At 39.7% G+C, this 23,830-nt stretch overlaps 1 pseudogene; it reads left to right on the top strand.

Annotated features, from left to right (window-relative positions):
* Positions 1 to 3,463: 3,463 nt before the first annotated feature.
* LOC132520793 (centromere protein U-like) lies at positions 3,464 to 22,378 on the top strand (annotated as a pseudogene).
* Positions 22,379 to 23,830: the final 1,452 nt, after the last annotated feature.

The raw sequence follows: 23,830 nt of genomic DNA, 5'->3' as shown, positions 1-23,830 counted from the left end.
GCATGAGTGAGCTCAGCCAGCAGTGTGCAGAGCAGAGATAAGCTGTCTCTGCTGAGTCCTGCCAGGATTTCTTGACCCACAGAATTTTACACAATAAATGGTGTTGTTTTAAGGCACTAGGTTTTGGGGCAGCTTGTGATGCAGCCATCTAATAAGCCATCTCTTTCTCCTACCTCCTCATCTCTATTACTCAACTGCATTCCAGATCTCATCTGTCTGGGTGTTTTTAGGAAGCCAGGAAACGATGCCCAGGTAGAAAATCCTCCCTGGAGCCAAAATGGGCCAGCAGGCTTGCTTCCTGCCCACATTTCCCAAGCCAGTCTTGTCCCATTTCCACTTTGCTTTGCCTCAGATAAACTTTTAGGAACTTTCCCCATTTCTGATTTATTCTGCAACACCTCTGTCCCATAATAGCAAGGCCACTACCATATTCAGCTTGGATCTTCCCTCAGAGACCCTAAAATCACAATTTGCATATGGTTATTTTTGAGCATGAGAAGTATCTGGAAATGTGCATATGTATATCTGTATGCACTTACTTATTTTTATTTGTATGCCCTAGGTCTCAACCAAGTCAAAATTACATTTAATTCTATATATATTTGAATAATACAACCTAGATGTCTACCTCTTTATATGTCTCCCAGTGCCAACTAATAATGTACCAATTTCTGACAAAAAGCCCCTTTTAATTCTCTATAAAAGATTCTTTAACCCAATTTGATTTATTCAGTAGTCACAATATGAATATGAATTGACCTGGAGAGATTATTCAGTGTTTTTAAGAGATCTAAACTGTTTCCAATAGCAACCAGAGAATCAGCTTGACATTTCAGACTATGAAAACCTTAGAGTTCATCCATATGATGAGCCCAGCAGAGAACTGGGTGGTTTATGCATTTTAATCATCGATAATTTGGGTGGTTGCTGATGAGAAGACTTTAATGTGAGGAACTTGGAGAGTGTCTCACGGAGAGTTGCCAAGGTAATTAAAACAGCCTTGTAAATCAGTTTTAAGAATATGCCAGGCTGCCCATGTGACCACCAGCCTGTCTGACCCTCCCCTCCCCTCCCCTGGCCACCCCCATCTATTCGTCAGACGTTCTCAGCCTTAATTGAAATTGACAACACAGTGATGACCAAAATGTGCCATGGTTTATACAGCACATACTACTTCATAATCTCATAGGGAATGTGATACGAAATGATGAGATAGGTTGTTTACACCCTGCCGACTTTCTGAAAGTGTGTTACATAGCCTACATTAAAAAAATGCAATGAGAATTAACACAAGGTAATAGCCAGGCTTGGGCATTTTTAAATGTATATAGGAGAAGGTAAAGAAGTAGAAATTAAATCCCCAAAAATGCTAAATGAAGAAACCTAGGATATGTGGATATAAATGTAGCCTTGACAATATAGCATAGAAGAGAGATGGTGGGAGGGGATGGAGAAAGCACACTCAGAGTGGGATGAAGGAGTTGGAGGAAGAGATAGTGGAAGCAGAGTGCTGACATATACTGGGTTCCAGTCTCCATATAGTGAGCTGCTCTAGAGCTTTCACGTGTCTCATGTAATCTTCATGGGATTTGATGAGAACATTGAGACTCAGAGCTGGAGTCTCACCCAAAGTCTCACAACCAGAAAATGATGGAATATTATGCCTAACTAACCTAAAGCTGTATGACTCCAAAGCCAATTCTCCTTCTGCCCCCAAATTCTCAGTCAACAAGGAATTTATTTAAGGGCACTAAACAATAGAATAAATAGTCTTATGCAAAGCAGTTAATTCATGCATGCAAGGGTGGGTCTATTTTCAGAAGTCAAGTATGTTGTAGTGGTGAGGCATTTGTACACAGTGGTTAAGGGCACAAGATCCAGAATAGGCAAAAAAAAATTTTTTTGAATCTTAGTTGCATCACTTCCTAGCTGTGTGATCTTTGGCAATTTACTACACCTCTTGGACCTTCACTTTCCCCATCAGAAAAGTGAGAACAGTTATGCTTAGTTGATTGGATGTTGAAAGGATGACACAACACAATACAGAATGCTTAATAAAGAGCTCTGAACACAGAACTTAATACATGTAAACTATAATAATCTATTTTATTCTCATTCCTATATAGATGATTATTAAAATGATTTTTAATAATTTTAATGATTTTTTCTTTTGTTAAAGCAGCTTTATTGAGGGGTAATTTACATACCACAAAATTCCCTCATTTTATACCTACAACTCAATACTTTTTATTAAATTACAGAATTATACAGCCATCACCACAGTCTAATATGAAACATTTCCACCATTCCAAAAAGAAATCTCATGCCATTTTTGTTCATCTCCATTCCCACCACCAACCCCAGGGAACCACAAATCTTTTTCTCCCTACCCTTATTCTAGCTTGGAACAAAGGTCAACACTATTGGGCTTACCTGGTGGTGCAGTGGTTGAGAGTCTGCCTGCTGATGAGGGGACACAGGTTCATGCCCCAGTCCGGGAAGATCCCACATGCCACGGAGCGGCTGGGCCCGTGAACCATGGCCACTGAGCCTGTGCGTCCGGAGCCTGTGCTCCACAACGGGAGAGGCCACAGCAGTGAGAGGCCCACGTACTGCAAAAAAAAAAAAAAAAAAAAAAGGTCAACACTATTAAGAAAAATATTAATTAAATATTAATATTTTAAAATACAAGACTTAAAAAAATTTACAAAGAAAATCAGTTATATATTACTCTAAATGATCACTCAAAGTAGAAGGTGTAATATTGATGTTAAACCAAACCGACAATAGTGATTAAACCTTGCCAACGAAAGCTCATTATTCAGACAACATTTAGTAATAGGTCATAATGCAAATTCTCCTTTGAAAAAGATAAATATATATGTATACATGTGTTATTCTTCTAAATTTGTGTAACTCTTTATATTTTATAAGTAAAAAATGTTTTTGTTTAAAAAAAAGAAAATCAGTTATAAAACACAATTGTCAAATCATTTTAATAATATGATATGGTGAAATATGTGCTTTATTACTAATGAATTAAATAACAAGATCTAGTGTTGGCTCCAATAACAACTATAATTTTAGAGTAATGATGAGTATTAGTGATAATTTGAGTATCTGCAACAAGTATGATATGAAAGAAAGATGATTTCTTTTTTTTTACTAGTCTAAATGGAATAGTTTTTATTGAGTGAAAAATTCTTTAAATTCTATGATGCTTTACAATTTTCAGAAGTTTCACACACATAATTTAGTATAATCCCATAATAACCCTTTTTATTTCCACTACCCTTATCTTGCCCCTTCCCTCCTCCTTCTCCCCACTGATAGCCACTAGTTCATTCTCTATAAGATGGCCATGATTTTACTGAAGTATTTACAGGTAAAATAACATACTCTCTGGTATTTGCTTCAAAATACTTTAGCTTAAAAAGGGGACTGGAGAGAGTGGTGGGCTGGGATGGCCCCGCCGGGGCGAGTGCAGTGCTCTGGTACGAGATGTTCAAAGAACACTGTAGGAAGAACACACTCCACGAAAGATACCCTCCTCTACACAGCACTCTATATATGCTGATGAGGAAGAATTCTCCAAACACTGCGGATCATCTATCCCCTCAACTCCTCAAGGAAAAGAAGCACAAAGAAGTTTGGACACTTCTGAAATTGAAGCAAGTGAAAACGAGTCTGTAAAAATTAGTGCAAAAAAGCCAGGAAGAAAACTCAAGTCCATTAGTGATGAATCTGAAAGCACTGAAGAAAGTGATATAAGAAGAAAAGTTAAACCAGCAGACAACATAATACACGAAAACATGAAGCTGTTTCAGCTACGGCATCTTCAGAACTTTCAGAGAAACCAGCTGAATCAGTCACGCCTAAAAAGATAGGACCCCTTAGTGCTGAGCTCTCTGTTGAAAAAGAGACCCTGGCAACAGAAAGTCAACTGAAAACTCAGAAAAAGATGTTTTGTGGCAAAAGGAAGAAACCAAGAAGTGAAGTCACAGATTTGGATACTTCCGACTGTGTACCTATTTGGTGTTTAAAAGAAAACCAGTGACATCATGGAGTTAGATGTTGTTTTGTCTGCATTTGAGAGCATCCCCTTAGAGTATAAACAAAAAATAGACTCAGAATTTGTAAGGAAGCCATCAACAAATTTCATTCTAATTTGAAAGAAGAACTCATCGAACTGCTTAAAGAAATCCAGATGTTGAAAACTCTGAAAAGGAAGAACGCTAACATGATCTCAGATATCGAAAAGAAAAGGCAACTTTTGTTTTGTCTTTTTGTGTTTGTTTTTTTCTAATTTCTAACTTGCCTTTTATTTTTCTTTCTTTCTTTCTATTTGGCTGCATTGGGTCTTCGTTGCTATGCACAGGCTTCAGTAGTTGTGGCTCGTGGGCTCTAGAGCGCAGGCTCAGTAGTTGTGGTGCACAGGCTTAGTTGCTCTACAGCATGTGGGATCTTCCCAGACCAGGGCTCGAACCCATGTCACCTACACTGGCAGGCAGATTCTTAACCACTGCACCACCAGGGAAGCCTGGGAACCCATTTTTAAAAGGTAGAATTTAAGACATCCAGTTCCCTTTAGCATTCTCTCACAAGCATGAGTAGTGATACGACCAACATTTCTAGGATCTATGTAATGAGCTGCAGCCAATAGAATAGTCTCGTTTCTGTTTCATCCAAATTCTGCAGTTTACTCAGTTATTGCCTGTGGCTCCTTGCATAAATAGATCTGGGGATATTTGTCTCCAGTTAAATTATTTTATGAAACTTGAAATTACCTTCAGTATTAGTGTTATCTTTCTTTGAGAAATCAACTGCCAAATAACAAAGAAAATTTTAGCTAAACCTCATCTTACTTACAGATTTCAGCCAGAAAAGGGTTTTCCACATTTAGTACCAACCCTACCCACCTGTTCTCTATCCCTTTTGTAGATAGAACCCATAAAAGGTAAAATCCAAGTACTCTATGAAGAAATAATGTATTCTAAAGAGAAATAGACTCACAGACATAGAAAACAAACTTATGGTTACCAAAGGGGAAAAGGGTAGGGAGAGGGATAAATTAATAGGAGTTTGGGATTAACAGATACAAACTACTATATGAAAAATAGATAAATAACAAGAACTTACTTAAAGCACAGGGAACTATATTCTATATCTTGTAATAACCTATAATGGAAAAGAGTCTGAAATTTATATATATATGTATAACTGAATCATTTTGCTGTATACTTGAAACTACTACTACTTAAATAATGAAATTTTCCATGAAAATTCTACATACATAAATTCTTTGGTCCTTCCCTTTTTTTCCCTCACAGATATAGCGGAAGCCCAGAGATGTTTAGATCTTTTCCCTTCGTCTGCGGTTACCTTCATGGTTGCTTGTGAAAGCTTTCCAAAACCCACTTTGGCCTCTGAGCAGCACTCCAGCAACTGCACGTTAACCTGAGTAACTAGAGACTACAGCTAACAGACCTCACACCTGTGTTTTCCCCACTGCCATCCTTTCACACCCACACCTTGTTACTAAAGCAATTTAAAGAACTGTATTCTGAAAAGAAAATTTTTTACATGTTATTTTTCCTTTCTAGATGTCTCACTTCAATTAGATAGGACATTGTTCTCCCCTTACCAGGCTGATTAACCCCTGGTGCTGCCCCATCTGTGTGCTCCATTTTTCCATTTATCAGGCTTTGGTTGCACTTATCCACTGACCTGTCTATTGCTCCTTCTAGACAAAGAGTTTCTTCAAGGCAAGGGTCATCTCTCACATGCTTCTAAATCACTAAGCATCTGACACAATGCCTGGTGCACAGGAAATATTCAAAAATTGGTGATGAACACATGGCCCATACTACATTCTGTCCAGTGGGTAAAACCACGTCTGACACCTAAGTATTTCCACGTCAGCTTTGCTATTCTTAACTTCAATAACTGCTATGTGCCTAAATATGGATATAAAGTACATATTTATATTGCTCAGTTGGCCCTTTCCATCTGTCTTCTGTTCTAGGAAATTTCCTTTATTTCTCTGAGTATATCCTTCATTCCAAGAGACTACCTTTTCTCCTAAAACTCCCATTAATTGAATGTTACACCTTCTAAATCTGTCCTCTCTCTTTCTTTCTCTCTTTCTCTCTCTCTCTCCTGACATCATATTCATACTTTCCATTTTTTATCTCTTTGTGCTGTTTTCTAAGAGAGTTTCTTCAGCTTGGGTTCTCAGTGGTATCCACTGGTTCATCTATTAAATTTTTTCCGATACTATATTTCTAACTTACATGCAGTGAAATGTGCAGATTTTAAGTATAGAGTTTGATGAATTTTAACAAATGTATATATCCACCTTTATATCCAGGAACTCAATTTATTACCCACAGATCCATGCTGAAAGAATGATGAGAAAACAAACTTCAGAAAAAAGAAAATAAATCTCAGAGGAATAGATAAATGCATGAACTATTAGAAAAATTTATTCTTAAGTCTAAATAATTGTTTGTTAAAATATTCAAAATAATCTGAAACTAGAATTCCAGTTGAAATCAAGATGGGAGATGGAGAGGGACTTCCCTGGTGGTCCAGTGGTTAAGACTCCACGCTTCCACTGCAGGGGGCATGGGTTCAATCCCTGGTTGGAGAAATAAGATCCCACATTTCATGGGGCATGACCAAAATAAAATGTGCAAATAAAAATGTGTTTAAAAAAAAGATGGGGGGCTTCCCTGGTGGCACAGTGGTTGAGAGTCTGCCTGCCGATGCAGGGGACATGGGTTCATGCCCCAGTCCGGGAGGATTCCACATGCCACGGAGAGGCTGGGCCCGTGAGCCATGGCCGCTGAGCCTGCGTGTCCGGAGCCTGTGCTCCACAACGGGAGAGGCCACAACAGTGAGAGGCCGCGTACTGGAAAAAAGAAAAAAAAAAAAAGATGGGAGGTGGAGAAAGGAGAGGAAGCAGAAGACATAAAAGCATGCTACATTTTTTGTATTGTTTAATGGAAGGCTGCAGAGATACTACTTAACTGCAGACATTAGAACAATGCATTTAATATGGAGACACAAAAGACCCCAAATAGCCAAAGCAGTCTTGAGGGAAAAAAACGGAGCTGGAGGAATCAGACTCACTGCCTTCAGACTATACTACAAAGCTACAGTAATCAAGACAATATGGTACTGGCACAAAAACGGAAATATAGATCAAGGGAACAGGATAGAAATCCCAGAGATAAACCCACACACCTATGGTCAACTAATCTATGACAAAGGAGGCAAGGATATACAATGGAGAAAAGACAGTCTCTTCAATAAGTGGTGCTCGGAAAACTGGACAGCTACATGTAAAAGAATGAAATTAGAACACTCCCTAACACCATATACAAAAATAAACTCAAAATGGATTAGAGACCTAAACTTAAGACTGGACACTATAAAACTGTTAGAGGAAAACATAGGAAGAACACTCTTTGTCATAAATCACAGCAAGATCTTTTTTGATCCACCTCCTAGAGTAATGGAAATAAAACTAAAAATGAACAAATGGGACCTACTGAAACTTAAAAGCTTTTGCAAAGCAAAAGAAACTACAAGCAAGGTGAAAAAACATCCCTCAGAATGGGAGAAAATATTTGCAAATGAATCAACAGACAAAGGAGTAATCTGCAAAATGTATAAACAGCTCATACAGCTCAATATTAGAAAAACAAAAAACCCAATCAAAAAAATGGGCAGAAGACCTAAATAGATATTTCTCCAAAGAAGACATACAGATGGCCAAGAAGCACATGAAAAGCTGCTCAACATCACTACTTATTAGAGAAATGCAAATCAAAACTACAATGAGGTATTACCTCACACCAGTTAGAATGGGCATCATCAGAAAATCTACAAACAAATGCTGGAGAGGATGTGGAGGAAAGGGAACCCTGTTACACTATTGGTGGGAATGTAAATTGATACAGCCACTATGGAGAACAGTATGGACATTCCTTAAAAAACTAAAAATAGAATTACCATATGACCCAGCAATCCCACTACTGAGCATATACCCAGAGAAAACCATAATTGAAAAAGACACATGCACCCCAATGTTCATTGCAGCACTATTTACAATAGCCAGGTCATGGAAGCAACCTAAATGCCCATCAACAGACAAATGGATAAAGAAGATGTGATACATATATACAATGGAATATTACTCAGCCATAAAAAGGAATGAAATTGGGTCATTTGTAGAGACGTGGATGAGTCTAGAGACTGTCATACAGAGTGAAGTAAGTCAGAAAGAGAAAAACAAATATCGTGTATTAACACATATATGTGGAACCTAGAAAAATGGTACAGATAAACCGGTTTGCAGGGCAGAAATTGAGACACGGACGTAGAGAACAAGTGTATGGACACCAAGGGGGTAAAGTGGTGGTGGGGGGTGGTGTGATGAATTGGGAGATTGGGATTCACATGTATACACTAATATGTATAAAATGGATAAGTAATAAGAACCTGCTGTGTAAAAAAATAAAATAAAATTCAAAAAAAAGAACAATACATTTAAGTGTGCATGTTAAAATCTAAAAGTAATCATAGTAGAGTAATGAAAAAGTGGACACCACATCAGAGCAGTTTGGTAAGGCCATTGTGAGAAGGTACTCCTTGAGCTAAGACCCAAAGGGTGAGAAGGGTCCTGTGATGCAAAGAGCTAGGGAAAGCATATTTTAGGCAGAGGAGATAGCATGTGCAAATGTCTGGAGGCAGCAAAAGGATTGGTGTGTTTGAGAACCAGAGAGGAGCCCAGTATAGCTGGAGCGCCAAACAAGAGTGAGAAAGAAGCACTTAGATCTGAAAGGTAAGAAAGAGTCAGACCATGCGAGGCCTTTACACAATGTTAAAGGGTTTGGATTTTATTCTAATTTTTGAGGGGTGACCCTGAAGTGAGTTTTGTTTGTTTGTTTGTTTTATTGACATATAGTTGATTCACAATATTATATACATTTCAGGTGTACAACATAGTGATTCACAATTTTTAAAGGTTATAGTCCATTTAAAGTTATTGTAAAATATTGGCTGTATTCCCTGTGTTGTACAATATATCCTTGTAACTTATTTACTTTATACATGGTATTGTGTACCTGTTAATTCCCTCCCCTTATCTTGTCCCCTCCCTCTTCCCTCTCCCCACTGGTAACCACTAGTTTGTTCTCTATATCTGTGAGTCTGTTTCTTTCTTGCTGTATTCACTAGTTTGTTTCATTTTTTTTAGATTCCACATATAAGTGATATCATAGAGTATTTGTCTTTCTCTTGCATTTTTCTGATGATTAGCATCTTTTCACATGCCTGTTAGCCATCTGCATGTCTTCTTTGGAAAAATGTCTATTCAATTCTTCTGCCCATTTTTTAATTGGGTTGTTTGTTTTTTTGATATCGAGTTATGTGAGCTGTTTATAGATTTTGGATATTAGCCCCTTATCAGTCATATCATTTGCAAATATTTTCTCCCATTCAGTAGGTTGTCTTTTCATATTGTTGATGTTTTCCTTTGCTGTGAAAAAGCTTTTAAGTTTAATTAGGTCCCATTTGTTTATTCTTGTTTTTGTTTCTTTTGCCTTTGAAAACAAAAAAATATTGCTACAGTATATGTCAAAGAGTGTTCTCCTTTGTTTCTTCTAGAAGTTGTATGGTTTCAGGTCTTACATTTAGGTCTTTAATCCATTTTGAGTTTATTTTTGTTTATACTATTAGAGAATGTTCTAAATTCATTCTTTTACATGTAGCTGTCCAGTTTTCCCAGCACCATTTGTTGAGGAGACTGTCTTTTCTCCATTGTACATTCTTGCCTCCTTTGTCATAGATTAATTGACCATAAGTGAATGTGTTATAAAATCATTATGGAGAACAAGTTTCAAAGAAAGAAAAGTGGAATCCAAGAGGCTAAGTCAGAGGTGATGGAGATTGGATTGGGAAATGGCAATGGAGATAGAAATGAATGGATCGGGGGAAAATTTTAGAGGGAACACTGACAGCCCCTGGTGGTGATGGGCTGGACGTGAGGGTGAGGGAAAGGAGAAAGTTAAAGATGATTCCCAGGCTTCTGGGTTTTACAATCAGGTGAATTGTTTTTATAGTTGGGTAAATGGTTTCTATAATTGAGTGAGTGGATTTTATAATTGTGTGGCCCTTACTGAATTGGGAAAGTAATTTGTCTGAGAAGAGAACAAGGAGTGAAGACCACAGGCCTCCTTTACATGCATCCAGATGCCCTTTTAGATGCCCACGTGCAGGTGTCTGTCCACAAACCTGGGGTTCTTTTTTTTTTTATTGAAGTATAGTTGATTTACGATGTTATGTTAGTTTCAGGTGTACAGCAAAGTGATTCAGTTATATATATGTATATATATATTTTTTATATATAAATATATATACATATATATTCGTTTTCAGATTCTTTTCCATTATAGTTTTTTATAAGATATTGAATATAGTTCCCTGTGTTATACAGTTGGACCTGTTGTTTATCTATTTCATACATATTAGTGTGTATCTGCTAATCCCAAACTCCTCCTTTATCCCTCCCCTACCCACATTCCCCTTTGGTAACCATAAGTTTGTTTTCTGTGTCTGTGAGTTTATTTCTGTTTTGTAAATAAGTTCATTTCTATCATTTTTTAGCTTCGACGTATAAGCAATTCCCATGTGTTCCTCTACCAACATGGAAACATCAACTTTTATTTCCCTGAATACCAAACTACATTCTTATGAGCTCTGAACACACAGAGTACAAGATACTCTGTTCATTTGGTAGAAATGGCATTCCTCCCTCAAAAGGCACTAATATCTTTACCGGGGGTTGATGCACAAACTTGAATAGAAAAAATGATTTCCACAACATCCACCTGAAGTTTAGCACTTCCTTCAATTCTGAATATAGGCAAAAAACTGCAGTATTATTTGCTATACCTGTGACTGTGTTACAAATACAATTACAAATATTTTCCTATCACGTCAGAGGTGTTCCAAGTATCTCAAAATGTTATTTATGCTCATCATTACTTTGAAATATGCCAGTTATTTGACCTGACACTAGATCTTTTTATTTAATGTGCTATTAAATAATATGATATTTAATATCACAATATTTTAAAGATTTGATAATTTTTTTCAGTATAATTGGTTTTCTTTGTAATCCCATGCATTTTATTTTATGCATTTAAAAAACATTATTCTGAGAAGAAACCCACAAGGTTCATCAGACTCTAAAGTTTGTCAAGTGCTTAAAACATGCCCAGTTCCTATTAGCACTACGTAAGTTTTAATTAAACAAATAAATTTCATGGGTTACTGGTGGGAGGGGGTTACAGAGTCATGGACTGGGAAGGCTAGGAATGGAGAAAAGCAAGTGAAAAAGGAAACAGGAAAAATATAATTTCACTAAATAAAATCCCAATATGTGTGATATGATCCCACTAATGCCTGTTTATATAATTTTATGCTTATTTATAAAGCAAAATTGTAAAACAATGAGCAAATTTTAAATCTCATAAGTGTTGGAAGTCATTTTCCTAACACTGTCTTCAGAGTTCAAAGATAAAATAATAAAAAGCCAGAGTTAAGGCATCTGCAGAAAGACCAAACATAGCAAATTCATCCACTGAGACTATACACCCTGCCTTTCTCTGATTGTAGAACCAGTCCCAAGTTACTGAATTTCAGGAAATTTTCATTAAAAAGTAAGACAGGTGAGAATTTAAAGAAAACATTATCATCTGTTCTGTGAAAATCTCTTTCAAAACACTTACGGTTTCTTGGCAGTTCACTTGAGAACAACAACAAAAAAGAGGCAAATAATGTGTTGTAAGATATATTATGAGAAAGCCAGGCCACACCTTCAGAGTCCACCAGGGTCCTTCCCCAGGATCCCCATCACCCGCAGACCTCCTGGCATGGGTGACGCTCTCTGATCTCGCCATGTCTGAGGACTATTCCCTTTCAGTCGGTTAAGTCCAAAGTGAGCCTCAGTCTTTCCGGGTTATCCTTCTTGCAAAGAGGAGAGTCATAGGTTACCAGGGGTCCCCAACCCCTGGGATCTAATACCTGATGATCTGAGGTGGAGCTGATGTAATAATAATAGAAATAAAGTGCACAATAAATGTAATGCGCTTGAATCACCCCAAAACCATCCCCAACCCACAGTCCTTGGAAAAATTGTCTTCCACGAAAACGGTCCCTGGTGCCAAAAAGGTTGGGGACTGCTGGAGCATTATACTGTAGGCACCATCCACTAAGCTTCCATCTACCCTCAATCCATTTTTCTTACTGAAGCCAAAATCATTGTTTTTAAACACAAATGTGATTCTCTCAAACTCTCCCTCCAAAAACCTTTTAGTCTCCCCCATTTCTCTTTGGATCTGGACAAAACTCCTTCATGTGGCTCCAACGCCCTGTGCGGTCTCACCTGAGCCCACCTCTCCAGCCTGACTCACCACCATGTTCCCTGCATCCGTGCTCTGCACACTCGACCCTCCTGTCCCCTGACCTCCCTGAGCCTCCCTCTCCTTGGGGCCCTTTGCATGTGCTCATGCCTGTGACTGGAATGTCCTCCCACCTCCTCACCAAGGTAGAGCCTGTGAATCTTTGAGACCCAACCTCCGTCCCAGTTTCTTCATACTTTAGCCTCTCTGAGATTAGAGTGTGTCCTACAAGTAAGTGGAGTCTTGTGAGTACTGTTGGCCCGGATGCAAGTCAATTCTTCCAACAGTTTGCCTCTGCCAGTCATCTCAGGGAATTACCAGTCTGAAGTCACTTTAAATTCTCTCCTTGAGTTTTGGGACACATTGATGTGAATTCAGATGGAGAACACTTAAGCACTGACTTGACGTTGAAATTCTCAGGAGAGTTTTCTTTTCCTCCATCAGCTCAGTGCCGACATTGAGACAAGTAAATTTCCTTGCTGTCCCTTTCCGTGAGATCATTTATTTCTCACTTGCCCTTTTATTGCGGGGGGCATCCCAGCTTCATGTGGAGGTTCCCTTTTAGGAATTCCATTGTGGATGAGTTTTTTCTCAGTGGTACATAGAATAACCATGCATCATATAAAAACTGCCTCTTAAGTTTTGATGAAATACAGAGGTTCAAATTCCCCAGTTAGAGGCTTTCCTGGTATTCTGTATGGCTCCAGTCTTCCCACCCGTCACAGCGTAACTTCAGCTTTGTTTCTATGTGTGGTTAAATCTACCTCCCTTTCTAAACTATAAGCTCTATGAGGACTGAGACATGAGACTATATTTTTTTCATCATGGCAATTCTAGAGTCTTCTAAATATTTTTCCAGCTCATACACCCTTTGAGCTACTTCATGCAGTTCTGGGAACAGAACTGTGGCAGATTCAAAGCCCAAACTGGGACCATGATTTCCATGTTCTTGGTACATGGAGGCTTTCTACTTTCTGCAGATTAGAACCTCCCAAAGTTTCCCAGCTTGGCTAGAACTTACTGTTCACTCCTCAAACCCGAATCCCCTGAAAGCTAAGTTCTCTCCTTCGTCAGTTAACACAGCTTTATGCATTCTTCCAAAAAGGAAAAAATGAGCCCAGTTCTCCCTCCTTGCTTCCCCATTCCATTATAAAACTAATCATATTCAGATAATTGCACCAGCTCCTCCTTCAGACATCATATAATAAGGTAATGCTTATGGGTATAAAAATCATTTAATACATTAATGCATTTTTTCAAGTTTAACATTATTTACTAAAATCTTTATTACCCAAAGCATGGAGTGAAAAGGAAGGATGGAGTCAGTTAATACTAATAAGGATTTATTTACTAGTTTTTCCTGTTAGGAAGTAAAGATGACTACCATTTCCTTTCAAATAAAGAAAAGCGAATGGGTTTCCTAGGACAGAGTTGATGATCCAGGAATCATCTTGCATAATAATAATAGTTATTGGGCTTCCCTGGTGGCGCAGTGGTTGAGAGTCTGCCTGCCGATGCAGGGGTCACGGGTTCATGCCCCGGTCCAGGAAGATCCCACATACCGCAGAGCGGCTAGGCCCGTGAGCCATGGCCACTGAGCCTGAGCGTCCGGAGCCTGTGCTCCACAACGGGAGAGGCCACAACAGTGAGAGGCCCGCGTACCACAAAAAATAATAATAATAATAATAGTTATGTGCTTGGGGCTTACCACAAACGGTAGATCTACTATTGTGTCTTTTAACAAATGGGGAACTCATAGCTAGGAATGGTTAATACTTGCCCACAAGGTCATAAATCTACAAAGTGATAGACATAAGATTTGAACTCTGGTAGTCAAATGCCTCTTAGTGAAGGAATGAATTTCAAAGCAGAAAATGATGGCTGGTTTCTCATTGCAATGAAAACGTATTCCCTTTAAACCTTAAAATAACTTGTCTGTTCATAAATGTAGGTAATTGTGATACACTTTGGGAGGATGTGGCCTTAAAACACAGCTTCTACCTCCATATATATGCTGGAAAATTTAGTTTTAAGTATTGATTAGTCAGAAGCCATTTCCTTCACAGTCAAGACCATTTTAAACCTTCTTTTTTTTTTTTTTTTTTTTTGCGGTACGTGGGCCTCTCACTGTCGTGGCCTCTCCCGTTGCGGAGCACAGGCTCCGGACGCGCAGGCCCAGCGGCCATGGCCCACAGGCCCAGCCGCTCCACGGCATGTGGGATCTTCCCGGACCGGGGCACGAACCCGTGTCCCCTGCAACGGCAGGCAGACTCTCAACCACTGAGCCACCAGGGAAGCCCTAAATCTTCTGAAAGAAATAAACATTGAATTCTAAAGTCCCTTATTTACATAGTGATTATGCATATTTACTTGCCATTTATGACTTTTTTTTTTTTGGCCAGTATATAGTAGACATTTATTAAATGCTGCATTGATTGGATGAATGGATGAATGGATGGATGGATAGATGGATGGATGGATGGATGGATAGATGGATGGATGGATGGATGGATGGATAGATGATGGATGGATGAATGGGTAGATGGATGCATTGATGGATGGATGGATATCTGGATGAATAGATGGATGGATAGATGACGAATGGATATATGGGTGGATGGATATCATGGACTCTGTCTTGGGCACCTGGGTAAGATCTACTCTGACTGGGTGTTTTGATCCTTGGCTCTTTCAGTTCTCTTTTGGTGCCTAATAAGCTGCTCCAAAACTTGGTTAAAAAATTAACAATTTATTATTTCTCATGATTCTGTGCGTTAACTAAGCTCAGCTGGGTGGTTTTTCTGCTCCACGTGTTGTTGGCTGGATCACTCATGTGGCTGCATTCAGCTAGGAGCTGGGCTGGGCTGCCTTGGTGTTCCTCCCCGTGGTTTATCTCTCAGTGATGTATCTCATCCTCTAGGCATTCTCCAAATGGCCTTGCATGTGCAGCAGAATATCCTGGACATCCATTCAGCATGGCAGCTGGGTTCTACGAGAGAGAATTCCAAGAGGACCAGCCCCCAAATGCAAACACTTACCAATAGTCATATGGTCACACCCAGACTCACTTTGGGAGGGGTCACAGAGAACATGAATCCAGGAGCTGTGATTCATTTAAGCCACTGTGTAAGAGTCTACCTCATTGGCTAACTTGCTGCCCCTTCCTATCTCTTTGGATATGAACTGGTCTAGAAAAGTGGAGTTGTAATAGTCAGAATGCTTTTAGTTAAATGTAATGAAACTCAAACAAAGTAAAGCAAAAACAAAATAAATTGGCTCATGTAACTGTAATCAAGCATAGCTGGAACTAGGTGCTCAAATATTGTATTCAGGACTCTCTCTCCCTCTAACTCTTGGCTCTACTTCATTCCATGTTAGCTTTATTTCCTAAAAGCCAGTTACCATATAATGAAAAAATCTCCAATGATCCGTATTTAATTTGTCTTCATACCTTACAACCTCAGAAGGTGAGAGATCTCTTATGACTTTAATTTCCCAAAAGAGACTATTTGCCCAGAGTCCCCAGACAGGGAGGAGAGTTCTTGCCACATCAGTGGGTCTGTGGAAAGGATCCCTTTAGTCCCCTTTTCACTAAAAGAACAGCTGTTCAAGTCGTTAATGCTGCATAACAAATTACTAAATTTTAAGTGACTTAAAATAACATAAATGATCATTTTCTTATCTCATGTGGGTGAGAAATTTGACACCGGCTCTGTGGGCAGTTCTGGCTCAATATCTCTGAGGCATTTGCAGTGCTAGGTGACTGGAGCTGGAAGTGGGGTGGGGAGGTGGGGTGGAGGCCAGCAGGAGCAGATGGGCGCTGGCCAGGCATCGCTCTAAGAGTAGTTCCAGGGCTTCTCCAAGTGGTCTCTCCACATGCGATAATTTGGGCTTCTTCATGGCACGGTGGCCTCGGGGCAGTTGGACAGCTTCCATGGCAGCACAGGCCCCCAGCAAGAGTGTTCCAACCAGCAACTGGAAGATGCACCACCTTTTCTGACCGAGACCGGGAAATCATGGAACATCACTTCCACTGACCAATTCTATTGGTTAAAAGTGAGACATAAGAGATTCAAGGGAAGGGGAATTAGATTCCACCTTTAATGAAGGAGGGGCAAATTTCTACAAAACCATGTGGACTGAGAAATATTCTTATGACCATCTCTGGAGAATGCAGTCTGCCACAGCAGCCCTTACAGAGCCCTGGCTGGGTGTAAAGAGCTTCAGTTCTGACGTGTATACCACACAGGCCTAGGTTATCAGGATATCATGCTGCAAACATGTTTCTCTAACTTCAAATTACCTTTGCTTTAAATGAAGTGCCCACAGATTTCCATCTCTTTTTTTAAAGGTATGATTTAGTTCTGCTGTTGTTCTTGTATTTTACCCATCAGGTCCATGTGTTAGTAATGGGAGGAAAACAGTGTTACTGCAGTCCCCATGCCCAAAACTAGATTTCAGCTCTGTTCCTAATCTCTGAAACTTCAGTCTCATTCAGCAAAAATCTCCACCAAATTTAAATCAGGTTATTCTTTATTTTTTAACTTGAGAGAATAAAGCATATGAAACTCTTGGCTTTTCTTTTTCGTTCTCTTGTCAAAAGTGAATCCAGATATAAGGAGTAGACGAGTTTTGAGCAAAATAGAGTCACGCAAAAAATACGAGAAAGTCTTGAAAGCAAGCAGAGAGAAAAGACATATGGCCTACAAATAAACAATAATTAGTCAGAAAGCAGTTATTTCTAAAATGACAATGTAAACTAAAATACAGTGAATATTGCCAACATGCTGAGTGACAGTAATTATCAACTTGTCAGGCAAACTTCCACATCCAACTAAAACGTGATTGAAAATAAAAATGCGATTGAGGGTGTGACCAAGATGGCAGAGTAGGAAGACCCTGAACTCACCTCCTCTGCAGGCACACCGAAATTACAACTTACAGAGCAACTATCTATGAGAACAACCAGAAAAGATTTTCCAAAACTGAAGATATAAAGAAGGAACCACAATGAGATGGGTAGTGGCGGCAGAGACACAGTTTAGTCAGGACCCACACCCCTGAGTGGGTGACCCCAAAACAGGAGAAATATCACAATTGCAGACGTTCTCCCCAAGAAGTGAGCAGCCCCAGCCTCATACTGGGCTCCCTGGCCAGGGGTCCTGCACCAGGAAGACAAACCGCCAAAACGTCTGGCTTTGAAAACTAGTAGCACTTATGTTTGGGTGCCAGAGTACTATAAGATGCACATGCAAAACCTCACATGGGGGCTTCCCTGGTGGCGCAGTGGTTGGGAGTCCGCCTGCCGATGCAGGGGACACGGGTTCGTGCCCCGGTCTGGGAAGATCCCACATGCCGCGGAGCGGCTGGGCCCGTGAGCCGTAGCCGCTGAGCCTGCGCGTCCGGAGCCTGTGCTCCGCAACGGGAGAGGCCACAACAGTGAGAGGCCCGCGTACCGCAAAAAAAAAAAAAAACAAAAACAAAAACCTCACATGTTCTGAGTCCCAATGCAGAGGCAGTAATTGGAAAGAAGCCTGGGTCAGACCCACTTGCTGACCTTGGAGATCCTGCCAGAGGGGCAGGAGGCAACTGGGACTGCCCCTGGGGATGAAGACACTGGTGGCAGCCATGTCGGGGAGTTCACTCTACTGCAATGATGCCAGCACGGGCGCATGCCATTTTGGAATCTACCATCTAGCCTATTAGCGCCAGAGGCATACTCGCCCACCAGCAAACCAGCACTAGCCTCGCACCGCTCTGGGGCATGCAGGCAGCCTCATAGCAACATGGCCCCACCCGCCAGCAGGCCCTCAGTGGATGGCAGGAGGTTGGAGCCTGGATTTTCATCGTTGGAGTGGGTGGTTATAGATAAGCAAGGAACGAGGTCTAGAATGAGCCATGCGGTAATGGAGTCGGAGACATCCACGTGCCACAGTGTTCATTGCAGCTCTATTTACAACAGCCAGGACATGAAAGCAACCTAAGTGTCCATCAACAGATGAATGGATAAAGAAGATGTGGCACGTATATACAATGGAATATTACTCAGCCATAAAAAGAAACGAAATTGAGTTATTTGTAGTGAGGTGGATGGACCTAGAGACTGTCATACAGAGTGAAGTAAGCCAGAAAGAGAAAAACAAATACCGTATGCTGACACATATATATGGAATCTAAAAAAAATTAAAAATGGTCATGAAGAATCTAGGGGCAAGATGGGAATAAAGACACAGACCTACTAGAGAATGGACTTGAGGATACGGGGAGGGGGAAGGGTAAGCTGGGACAAAGTGAGAGAGTGGCATGGACATATATACACTACCAAATGTAAAATAGATACCTAGTGGGAAGCAGCTGCATAGCACAGGGAGATCAGCTCGGTGCTTTGTGACTACGTAGAGAGGTCGGATAGGGAGGGTGGGAGGGAGGGAGATGCAAGAGGGAGGAGATATGGAGACATATGTATACGTGTAGCTGATTCACTTTGTTATACAGCAGAAATTAACACACCATTGTAAAGCAATTATACTCCAATAAAGATGTTAAAAAAAAATGGAGTCAGAGACATCAATATAAACTCTTGTTTAGCTTAATGTAGATACAAATATTTATACATAGAAATATTTGCAGATATGTGTATATACATGGATTAATATTCACACATATATTTGCTTGCTCTATCAGCCAAGAGGGCACAGAAGCAAAGATACCCCTGTAGCAACTAACACACTTAGTGCCCAGAACTTGGTTTCCCGTAGCATTCTCTACTAAAAGGCCTGGTTAGGGCTCCTTAGAGAAATGGCTAATTCTATGACTGGGGCAGAAAATATACAAGATGAGCCTGGAGCATCTTATAGTGCCAGAAAATTCAAAAGTGCTAAAAACAAACAAACAAAAAACCACACTGGAATGTTTTGAGCAACAAAATTAAATAGCATGGGGTTATAACCCAAAGTATAGAATACATATCTATGATATAAATAAATGATGAAATAGACTATAAATGGGGGGTGATAGACAAATCTCCCATGCAGAAGAATCGCAAATAATTTATGTAGACACTCCACTCTCAGAGAGGTAGAACGTAACCTCCCACTTAAGTGTGGGCTGCACATGGTGACTGCCTGCCATAGAAAACAGTATGGAAAAGGGGAAAAAAGAGTAACTTGACAGTAGAGAAACTTGAAAACACTACCTTAGCCAAGTGATCAAGGCCAACATCAACAGTGATAAATAATGTTGAGGGTATGTTCCTTAGATGTGATGTGATGAGGATAACCCTTTACCTCTGTGGTCTTCCCCCCAGAACACATAACTGCAGTCTAACCATGAGGGAAAAAAATCAGACAATTCTCAATTGAGGGATATTCTACAAAATACCTGACTAGCACTACTCAAAACTGTCCAGGTCATCAGAAACAAGTAATGTCTGAGAAACCATTATCATAGCCAAGAGGAGCCTAAGGAGACATGACAACTAAGTGGAATGTGGTGTCCTGGGTGGGATCCTGGGGCAGAAAAAGGACATGAGGTAAAAACAAAGAGATCTGAATAAAGTGTGGATTTTAGTTAATGACACTGTATCAGTATTGGTTCATTCATTGTAATGGACCTTAATTAATTATTAAGAAGTTAATAATAAGGGAATCAGTGCGGGGAACTATCTTCACAATTTTTCTGTAAACCTAATACTGTTCTAAAATTAAAATTTTATTTTTAAAAATAAAGTGAATGCTACCCAAAGAGAAGGAATGCATGCACGCCTGAGCAGAGAGCAGGTGTGTAAATAGTAAAAGAGCTATACCAACAGGGAGGGTGAATGGTGGACAGCTAGTACACATAAAGCAAAGGCACAGAATTGCCAGAAAGCTTAACGCTTTGTCACTCCAAGTGTGACCTCTAACCAACAACACTTTATCACGTGGAAACATTAGAAATGCAGAGTCTCAGGCCCTACCCCAACTTACTGAATAAGAATTTGCATTTTAACAGGCTCTATAGGTGATTTATATGCACTTTAAAATTTAAAAGGCACCAGCTTAATGACTATCAAATACAGATTGTCTGTTCATCCTCTGTCCTCCCCAAACCCCACCTCTCCCCAGCAAAATTCTTTCACCTATAAAGCTCAATAATTCGGTTTTTCTTTTTATCTTTTAAAATTTGTTATACGATTTTTAAAGGTTACTTCTCATTTACAGTTAGTACAAATATTGGCTATTTCCCCCGTGTTGTACAATACATCCTTGAGCTTATCTTACACCCAACAGTTTGTACCCCAATTTTCAACCCCGATATTGCCCCTCCCCCTCCCCTCTCCCCATCGATAACCACTGGTTTGGTCTCTATCTGTGAGTCTGCTTCTTTTTTGTTATATTCACTAGTTTGTTGTCTTTTCTAGATTCCACATATAAGTGACCTCGTACAGTTCAATAATTCAGTTTTTCTGATAGACATCCTTTACTACAAAAGTCGATGAACTTACCAAGGATTCTAATTGTGAAAATATTTCTAACAGAACAAATTACAGGCTGGATCTTTGGACAAAGACAACACTTTTAGTCTTAATTTAAATTCTGTAGTAGTTAACTCTCCTCAAACAACTTAGAGAGTTGGTATGGGGAGTTCTTTTGTTAAAAGATAATTGTTTATTGATTGGTTTGAAGTATTGATATATGTAAGCTTACTCCAGGAGAGCAAGAAAAAGGCTTTCCCTCTGCCCAGATGAAGGTGTATTCACCTCTATCTACAGAGTGGAAAATCAGCCAAAGTACTTACAGGTGGAATAAGGACTGTACGCTCCAGATTACTCTCAGGAAACATTTCTGAGTCTAAATGTACTTTTTAATTATCTCTTCCAATAGCACCATGCTAATTGGCTAATTTGGAAATGATATGAGATCCCGTGTGCTTTAAAGAAAATCTGTTTGTTTATATATTTATTTGCACCTGAGACTGTCTTATTTCTGGCAGGACAAATGTTATTAAAACAGAATCACCTGCTTATTTTAACCAGATTTTTTTTTAACGAACATACATGAATTGGATTATCCCTAGGGTTTCAGGAGGAAGTATTGGCATTTTGAGTCATGGGAAATTGCCACTTAGCCAGGAAATAAATGAGCTTTAAAAAGATCCCATTATTTTTTACAAGGTTATTATTGTAAATGTTTCATAATAGAAGAAATGCCCTTCAAGTTTACCCTCATTGTTGGTTTATGATTGGGGTGTTAACCTCTAAGGAGTCCAGCTCTTCACATCAAGCCACAGTGAGTTTTCATAAGTGGTTATTACAGAAAATAAAATTACCCTTTATTGGTCCCCATAATATTTCCAACAAGTTCCTCCATTTGTTAGCTATTTTGTGAGGAAGATTTATTGAGTTTATTTGTCTGGGCTAGGAAACAGTGGCTTTTTAAAGTTTTTATGAGTTGAACATATTTTACTATTAACAAGACCATCCTGAACTCTGTAGAAACATGATTTAGGTGAAAACATGGTGATATATTTGGGTATTTATTTATATTTCACATGAATATTTCACAATGCTGTACCTGTTTCACTAAGAGATGGAACTTCATGATCCAAACAGACTTTCCCTCTAGCTTACTATTGAAAATGTTCCTTTCCAGTCTAACTACTGCCACTAAATAATGAAAGAAGAAACTGCTAGGATCACCCTGGATTTCAGAAAGTGCAGTGGTAAACAGTCTCTTCCCTCCAGCTTGATATTCTCCTTTTTTTCTGAAAGTATTATTGAACGAGCTGCTGCTCTTCTGCACTGTGGGCTGAACCTCATCGCGAAGTTTAGAAATGTTAGGGTGCCCCCTACCGTTGCAAATGGGGAAGCACGGTTCTTCGCTGTTGCATTCGGGGAACAGGATTCTTCCAAAAGGAGTACTTAACCAAAGTTCACATAAGCGATGGTTAGTCACATGGAAGGCAGGTAAAGAGGGAGGAAGGGAAATGGGAGGGAAGGAAGGGAGGGAGAGAGAAATAATAACTCTACCTAAGGATAAATTTAAAATTTTGGAGCAGAGCTGCTTTAATGTTCAGCCTGGTCTAGAGATCCATCCATGAAGAGGGCAGGGGATTTGAATATTACACCACCAAAAATATATGTGTATGTGCACTTTTCTGAAATGATAGTGTGTAGCTTTCATCATATTTCAAAGGGATATGTAACCAGGGTCACTCTCTCTCTGCCACCTTCCCTGTCACCCTTTTTGGTAACGTCAACATCCCTGTAGGTGGTCTCCTACTTAACACCAGACTTCCCATTGTTTGAACTCCTCTCCTTCAGTGATCTTGTTTTCCAACCGATTTCAGTCACTCATGCCCATTGTCGCACCCCAAACATTGTTACCAACAACCCTACCATCTCCAGGATCTCACGTGCAAGCGTTCCACTCTCTGATCACCGTCTCCTATTTTTCTAGCTTCTTTTTTGTGATACTTCTCCACAATTCTTGACCCACTGGAATGGCCCAATCCATTGACCCTGCCATTTTTCACTACCATTTCACTTCTGAACTTCCTCTTTACCCATCTTAGTTTCCGTGGTAATCACTAGAATCATTTCCTAGCAGGCACTCAGCTCCTATATCCCCCACCACCACCATCTTATTCACCAGGAGAAATTCCTACCCTCGCTAAATCCAGAGCTCCACTTACTCCATGTCTGAAGTTCAGTGGTTGCATATGAAGAAAGGTATTAAGGAATCAGTGGAAGAATAACTGAGGCAGAAGAATGGAAAAGTGACCTGTAAGACAGAATGATGGAATTCATGGCTGTGGAACAGAATAAAGAAAAAAGAATGAAAAGAAATGAAGACAGCCTAAGAGACCTCTGGGACAACATTAAATGCAGCAACATTTTCATTATAGGGGTCCCAGAAGGACAAGAGAGAGAGAAAGGACCAGAGAAAATATTTGAAGAGATTATAGTCATAAACTTCCCTAACATGGGAAACGAAATAGCCACCCAAGTCCAGGAAGTGCAGAGAGTCCTATACAGGATAAACCCAAGGAGAAACACGGCAAGACACATAGTAATCAAACTGGCAAAAATTAAAGACAAAGAAAAATTATTGAAAGCAGCAAGGGAAAAATGACAAATAACATACAAGGGAACTCCCATAAGGTTAACAGCTGATTTCTCAGCAGAAACTCTACAAACCAGAAGGGAGTGGCGTGATATACTTAAAGTGGTGAAAAGGAAGAACCTACAACTGAGATTACTCTACCCGGCAAGGATCTCATTCAGACTCAATAGAGAAATCAAAAGCTTTACAGACAAGCAAAAGCTAAGAGAATTCAGCACCACCAAACCAGCTCTACAACAAATGCTAAAGGAA

Source organism: Lagenorhynchus albirostris, chromosome 5 (genome assembly GCF_949774975.1).
Source record: "Lagenorhynchus albirostris chromosome 5, mLagAlb1.1, whole genome shotgun sequence".
NCBI lineage: Eukaryota > Metazoa > Chordata > Mammalia > Artiodactyla > Delphinidae > Lagenorhynchus > Lagenorhynchus albirostris.
The sequence above is the reverse complement of the archived record's forward strand: the minus strand, read 5'-3'. Positions and strand labels throughout refer to the sequence as shown.